The sequence below is a fragment of the Cupressus sempervirens genome, chromosome 11, assembly GCF_028749045.1.
Source record: "Cupressus sempervirens isolate cs-2001-9-10 chromosome 11, ASM2874904v1, whole genome shotgun sequence".
Taxonomy (NCBI): domain Eukaryota; kingdom Viridiplantae; phylum Streptophyta; class Pinopsida; order Cupressales; family Cupressaceae; genus Cupressus; species Cupressus sempervirens.
Genome location: NC_143128.1, coordinates 338,460,863 through 338,468,884, shown reverse-complemented (window position 1 = coordinate 338,468,884; position 8,022 = coordinate 338,460,863). Strand labels below are relative to the sequence as shown.

General features: G+C 35.9%; 1 long non-coding RNA gene across 1 annotated transcript; it reads right to left on the bottom strand.

The window, feature by feature from the left end:
* Positions 1-1,490: 1,490 nt before the first annotated feature.
* On the bottom strand, positions 1,491-6,946 carry LOC149529466 (uncharacterized). Its single transcript, XR_016358760.1, has 2 exons — positions 6,572-6,946; positions 1,491-1,957 (listed from the first exon to the last, which is right to left on the bottom strand). It is a non-coding gene; the product is annotated as an uncharacterized LOC149529466 (long non-coding RNA).
* Positions 6,947-8,022: the final 1,076 nt, after the last annotated feature.

Sequence of the window (8,022 nt, the reverse complement as noted above, 5' to 3'; positions counted from 1 at the left end):
TGTTTATGGGATCTAAGCTTCTGGTCTAACTCCCCTATGTAGAGGTTTCATTTGGGGGGCTACGAGTATTACAAACCATTTGCCACAAAGTCCCGTGGTGGACAACATGGCACAAGATCCTTCAAATGGTGCAGAAAGAAATGTTGATAGCTCAGAGGGACCTTTTTTTCATCACAACTCAGATGACAAGGACATTGCTTCTGAGCATGGGCAGATTGCAGTCAGCCAAATGAAGGCCCAAAAGGATTTATTTAATGAAAAGCTGGAGGAGGCTATTCAAGTCTCCGGAAAGAGGAAAGTTGTGGACCATATATTTCTGCAGAAATCCCACACTACTCAAGGCCAGCTTGATGATACTGATGGGGCTCACAGTTCTGGTCGCCCTCCATCTTTCAAACAGACCAAGGAAAAGGTGAGAGAAGAGAGAGCTCTACACCAAGTCCGTAGAAGATATCTTGTTATCTTCTAATGTTACCATCAAAGAAACTATGCCCCATTATGTCAACAATGACATAAGTTTGGCAGTTGACAGGGACTCTCCAGCGATAGTGGTAATTGAAGAACTGAATATAGAGGTTGTCATGACAGTAAGGTTATTGGAGTCATGCTGACAACAAAGGGAATGCAAATACCCATTGGTAGCAACTCACCACAGGTTGTTCCATTATTCGTGTCTGGAGTCGATGAGGAGTACCATTTCTTTGGACATTTTGACAGCCACAATGGATCTCGGGTGGCTTTGTACTGCAAGGAGTGTCTCCATGAGGATATAGAGGGATTTTATCTTGAAGGTTCTTCCCACTTGGGGCAGACTCCAAGGATCATGCAGCCATCACATTTGTGCCTAAATGTGCCTAATCAAGGATATGAGCAGTACCACGGTTATAACCACTACCCAAATGAGGGAATAGCTCAAGCATATATGAAGGTATTTGTGTTCTTTACAAACAATGTGGGATCCAATCAATTGCAGCTTGGATAAAAGCAGAAATTGAAGATGGTTAAGGCTGTGTTGAGTAACCATTTTGATGGGGTTCTTCATGAAGAGTCTGAGCAGCTGAATTGTGAAAGGGAAGAGATAATTACAGAGCCAAGTAAAAATCGAAAACTTCACATAGAGATATATACAGTTGAAGAAGGGATGTTGTCTGCTGTAACTCCTGCTGTAACTCCTGGGGAGGAGGAAATGTTAAAATTTTACAATGGACAATTTTATGTTTGGGTTTTAAAGCCAGCTAATCTTTGTCCAAAAGGGGAGCACAAGAATAGGAGAAGATATTTTTTATTCTGATTTAACTTGTCATCTAAAATTTGGAAAAGGAAGCAGGGAATGCTGCAGTGCATGGTGGTGCCGGTTGGTCTTCACAGGGGAGATTGTTGGGATATGAAGCCCAACAGTCACACCAACTCTTCAGTTCAGGACTTCGTTGATAGCTTACGAGAATGTATAAATAAGACATGCCAATTATTGCAGCTATAGAGACAACATCTGTTTCAAAAACTAGTAAATTTTAAAGCGCACTAGTAGCCAACCAATCTATCGGAGTATCAAGTGCATATGAGTGGACATCCTTTGTACCTAAAAGTCATCAAGACCCAGTAGATACACTGCGATCCTTTTGGTATTTATACAAAGCATGCTCCCTAGCAGATCAAACTCTTGCCATGGAAGTTACTGTATCATATAATTAATTCTTCAGGAGTTGAAGGCTTCAGTGATACTTGTTCAAAAACATCTAACAATGATAAAGTGTAACGGAGATCCTGATGGGACAAAATCTTTTCAACTCCACCCCATCCAAATGCCAATCCAGTCAATATTTACAGCAACCGTGCTCCTGGTCCATTTTTAACCACACAATATGGTTTTCGATGTACCCATCCAAATGTCACCGCAGCCCATTATAGATTGCTTAATGTCTGTCCATATTCACAGCAAGCACACTGCCAATTCATTCTGCAAAGAATTAGGACAAAAGTTCAAAACCATCTTGCACTATAAAATAAAATTATTCAACTGATTTCCCTTAATAGAACATGTTCTTTACAGGGAATATGTACGGAGGTTCTTTATGGGTACAAGATGGTTTTACTTGTACCCACCTAAATCTCACCGCAGTCCATTATAGACTCTTACTATCTGTCCATATTTACAGCAACCATGCTCCCAATGCATGCTGCCAAGAATTAGGACAGCATCCTCTCATTCAATTATAATTTATACATCATCCAAAACCAACTCTCGTGCTGAAATATTAGAAGACATGCAAGAAATTTACGTTAAATCATGCAGGCACGTTGAGAGACGCAACAAATATTTCAAAAAATGGAATGTGCTTTATAACCTCATGCTTTTGATTCATCTTGTGACTCGTACATAATTTACAATCAACTACGCGCCTACATTCCAGTTGAAAGAAATAATCAACTTGTGACTCCTACATTATTTACAAATTACAATCAACTACATGCCTGCAATTTAGTTAATTGGGATAATAATAATTTACCACAAATTCATAATTGAGCCAGGGTAGCTAAAATTAAAAAACATCGAACACTTGAACATGCTAAAACAAGTATGTCTCTCCTAAAAAACTATAATATCTTGCTTCTACCAATCATGAAGCAACTCCAGTCGTATTTTACTTCTTAAAAGTGTTTGCTACCATCGTCTCTAGCAGACCTAAAATTATTTCAGGATAGTCATCCAACAAAATAAGGTAATCATCACCATGCAAAGAAATGTGTTTAAATCAGATGTCTGTAAATGGCAACTTATTTCTTAAAAGACAATTCAAATTTGCTTGGGTCCATTCAGAACTTAATACAATCAATAAAGTGTAATGGTCATCTCACCTAAGAAAGATAAACACACCATCAACCTAAAATAGGTTATCCAACTGATTTCCTATAATAAGTGTGTTTTATTAGTAAAATATATAAACAGAGATACTTATCAGAGCAAAATACTTTTTCCACTCCAGCTAAATGTTACCACAGTCCTCCATATTTATATCAAAACATGCTGTCGGTGCTAGCCACCAATAATTAGACCATATCTCACTCACTTATAAAAGCAAGTTGTTCAGCTGAATTTCCTTTATAGAGTATTTTGTTTGCAGGAGATTCACATGCTGGTTAGTTTATGGGCGTTAAAAAAAATCTATAACCACCCAATTGTCACCCATATTTACAGCAAGCATGTTCCCACTGCATTCTGCAAAGAATTTGGACAAAATCATCTCACATTATAAAAGAGGTTTATTCAGCTGATTTCCCTGAGTATAACATTTTGTCAACAGGAAATATGTACAAAGATTCTTTATGGGTACAAGATGGTTTTACTCGTACCCACCTAAATCTCAGCGGAGTCCATTATAGACTCTTAGTATCTGTCCATATTTACAGCAACCATGCTCCCAATGCATGCTACCAAGAATTAGGACAACATCCTTTTATTCAATTCTATTCCACTCGACATCTGTAACCTACTGCTCCATAGAGGACTAAGTAATTAATATCTGTTCTTGCTTTGGCATTGCTCCAAAAACCCACTCTCATACCGGAATATGAAAAGATATGCAAGAACTTTACATTAAACAAGGTAGACACATTAGGGAACACAACAAAAGTTATCATACAATGCAATATGCATCTTAAAAACAGTATGAATGATATTTATTATTTATTAGATCAATAATTAGCTGTGTATGAATCACAGGAGAAACACCCAAAGGGCATTGGAGGAAACTTGTCAAGGTGTGTCAATGGGCAACTACCTATCTAGTACAAGATCTCTTCCCTATTCGGGTAATACAAAATCAAACTGCCATACAATATGTTGTAGTAAAGTTGAACAAAATACCTTAAAGAAATTCACCCCAACTTGTACCATCTGTTAACAACACCTCACATCTATTACTGAATTGCTAGGATATTCTCAAAAATCAAATTTAAAGCTTTAAATGATATTCAAGTAACACTCTCTAGAATACAAAATTATGTTCAGAATTTAATTTTAAAATACTACTAAACATAAAGCAGAAGCTCATATTGTAAAGTGGCAAAAGAATCAAAGATTTAAATTTTAAAGACGAGCATCCTTCTCAGTCCTACCAGATACAAATCACATGCTCAAAAACTCTAGGCAAAGAAAGTCTGCCCTTCAGGTTTTGTCATTGATTATTTTGAGTCTATGGACAATACATTTTCATAGATCTCTATCATTTTAGAGCTATGTTCCACTGTTTCCGGACCAGGATGGGGAGATGTGTTGCTGGGATGTTTCCTAAAGGGCGTAAAATCAAAATATATTAAAATATTATACTTTTTTCATTGTAACTTTTAATGACAACATATATGACGGAATAAGAAATATCTTGTCTAAGACACAAAATAAGCCTTCAACTCCAACACTTTGATGCATGCATGAAACATAGATTTGACTTAGTGCCAGCTTGGAGCCCTTAATTAATGTCAAGGCACACTTGTATTGGTTTCTACTTTGTTGTCTTAAGAAGAACAATGAATTATGTTGGTTTTTAAAATGTTCCACATCATTTCAAGGATAGGGATGGTATAAAGAAGGGATGCATTTCCAGAATGTTTACCAGAGGGCTAAAAATAAGGAACGCATCCCAGCGTAACATAGTTTAAGAGGTTTACAAAGCCCCCCATCAAACTTCAGCTGTGCAAAATGGGTAATTTCTTGTATGAAAGGTTACCTTAACCCTCTAAATTAATGTGTCAGATTATCCAAGGGCACAGCTTCAATTAAGCAGCTTTGTAACAGATTGGTCCTATTAACAAGAGATAATAAAGCCCATTTTTTAGTAACTGGAAGTCTGGAATGTCACAAGAAAGGATATCAATGGAAGTACAAACTACAAGATAGGCTACAAGAGTGATAACGACAAATATTTCGGCAAGAAGTGTGATGGTTCCTGCATATGTCAATTTAGTTATTTTGTCGTCCCTGTTTCTAGTTTTGACGTGGATTCTTGTGTGGCCACTGCTCCTGTCACACCTGGGGTTCTAGAGCATTTGGAACCTGGCTTTGATCCCAACATCTCCTCTTACCCAAGGATTTTAGAATATTCTGCAGGGGATTAAAGCATATTGCTTCAGAGGATGCTTGGACTACTTTCTCTGCCACAGAATAATTTAAACTATGTTATGGGTGTGTGTCTGTTTCCATAATCTAGGCAATCTCCCCTAACCATTTTTAGGTCTAAAGTTTTGGCTGTAATAAACCTGTTATAAGGAGAAGGGTCTAATCTGTAAATTCTATCAGTTTTGACACATTATTGGTTTGAGTGTTACTTATTAGTCTTTTCCTAATGTTTTGAGTATATGTGATAGTTTGAATGTTGTGTGGCTTTTCATGGTTATTTTCAAAGTGTTGGCCTCTTCAAAGAAGTTCAGGTGTTTCATCTTCAATGATATTAACATCAATTTCGACAGCAGATGGTTCTTCTGCAATGGATGACATTGTCTTAGATTTTAGTAGCTGCACAAAAAAAACCTTGAAATTGAAGTGTAGAACAAATCATCAAACTCGTGCCTTATTATTCATCATTCATGAGAACAAAAATATAATACTTAACTGACCTTGACAATATCCTATAAATATGCAAATAAAAATGATAGCAAACTAAAAATATTACCAACGATCTAAAACTGATTGACACTCAATAGATCTACAATTCTTCTCAAACTCTAACTGCTGAAGCATTATATTCCAACAATAGGTAAAGATACATACTTGGATTTCTATGAACTGGAAACCTTTTCTTCATTAATAATGTTGAGATTTTCCATCATACAGAATGTTTCTGCATTGTCTGCCAATCTTCCCAAGGCAGAATGTCAATCATGGAGAAAGGATCCTTGTTCTAGGGTACAACTACTTCCATGATGAGATTCCAATTTGCAGGCTATAAAAACTTTAGGTTCTTTCATTCCTGTCTTCACAGATCAATGCCCTCTCCCATACTACATTAGCTTACTTGGTTGGAAAAGATTGATCAAAAGGTTTCTCAGGGAAAGATAAGTCTCTAGGTGCAAGATCACATTTGAACCCACGAACTTGATTATTAGATGTTGGCATTTCATTGCCATTGTTACTTTGGAATGGTCATTTAGTGGCAGAATGTTCTAGATTGGCTTCTTAGTCGATGGAAGCTAAATTTCAACTTTTATAGATGTCTGGAGGCACAGCCCCCACTAAGAAACATGTAAATACCTTGCCTGTAATCACGAAGTAAGCTAAACTTCATCCTGTGAAAGTATTTGAGTTTGTGTTTAAGCGCAGATATTTATGAATTAAGTGTTTAGATTCGACACTCTAATAAATCCAAGAAAAACAGCAAGAAGATTTGTGTCGGCTTACTAGTCCGATACAGATCCTAAACACACGTTTCCTGGTTACTATGGTTTCACAAAATAACCGTGTTTACAACTAGCATACCCTAAGCAGCCATCATTCTTTACTATTAACTTCAGTGCGCCCAAATATAGAAAAATCTGCACGTCATTAAAATAGCAAAGAAGAATTCATAGATAGAGATACCTTTCTCAGAACTGCAACGAACTTATTGTAGTCCTTTCAACGACCCTTTTAACCCTCAACTCCTGAAACTTCCAAAGTAATTCTGCTGCGTTTTGAAACATGATGATGGAAAAAATAAATTAGTCATGCTGCGGTCTCACACAGTTCCCTCGACTTCTAAAGAAGATTGACCATATGGCCATCGTCTCCGGTTAATAGCACAACCTCCTTTAAAACCTAAGAACGTAATCAATGGTAACCTTGAAACCCTAATGATAATAATAATAATATAGTAAAATAGTGAATATAATGCATAAATTTTATTTTACGCGGCTAATGTTAAAATTGTTCTTATGGTGTTTTATCTAGCAACATGTGTGTGTATTTTAGCATCTCTTGATCTATCATAAGGATGAAGCATCTCTTGATCTATCATAAGGATGAAGCAAAGCTTAAAAGATAAGGGGGAAATAGAAAAGGAAATGAAAAAAGGGAAAAGTCAAATGCAACAAATTATAATTTAAAAAAAGGAAAAAGACACACAACTCTACACAAAAGGAAAACAATAAAAACTAGCAATCACACCTTTATAAGGTGCAACGCCGAAGTGATCAAGTGACAATCCAAATAATTCAATTCCAAGCAATAAAATTGGAGAAGTCCAAATCTATTGAAAACTAGAGTTCTATTACAAATAAATAAATAAATTCATTTTCTTATATAATAGTTTATTAGAAAGAATTTTTACTTCTATTTTTTGTCCACTTCAAACCTAAATAAAAATGGTTGTTCACTTTAGAGCAGTAAGCCAAAATAGTAAAATCACGGAGAAAGTCTGTGGATATGGTATGATGTAAGTGCAAGTGCGGGTATATGCTTTTGTTGCCTATCATAGAGTTGTGTGAAATTATTTATCGCTCTGTCTTTGCCCAAACCATAAAATTTGTGAGAACATTGTGCCCACAAAAAATTGAAGTAAACAGATCTCATCTTCTTGTGTGCTTTGGAAGTTGCAAAACAATAAAGCATATAGAAAGTGGCAATGAGGATGATTGTACAACTTACACTATTAATTTACATTGCTTTAGACAAATAATAGTGATGTGTGATTTAGATTAAGTAATTCACAAATCAAAGTAAGTGTGTGAGTATGGTATGACATAAGTGTGAGTATATATTTTTGTCATCAATCACAAAATTGTGTGAAACTATTCATTTCTCTACTATTGACTAGGCCATAAAATTTATGAGAATGTTGTGCCTATCAAAAATTGAAGTAAATAGACCCCATCTTTTACTTTCTAAATTCTTGTGTGCTTTTGAAGTTGCAAAATAACAAAACATATGGAAAGTGGCAATGAGCATAACTGTACAACTTACACTATTAATTTACATTGCTTTAGACGAGTAGTAGTAATATGTGAGTTAGATTAAGTTAATGGAGAAAGTTTGTGAATATGATATGATGCAAG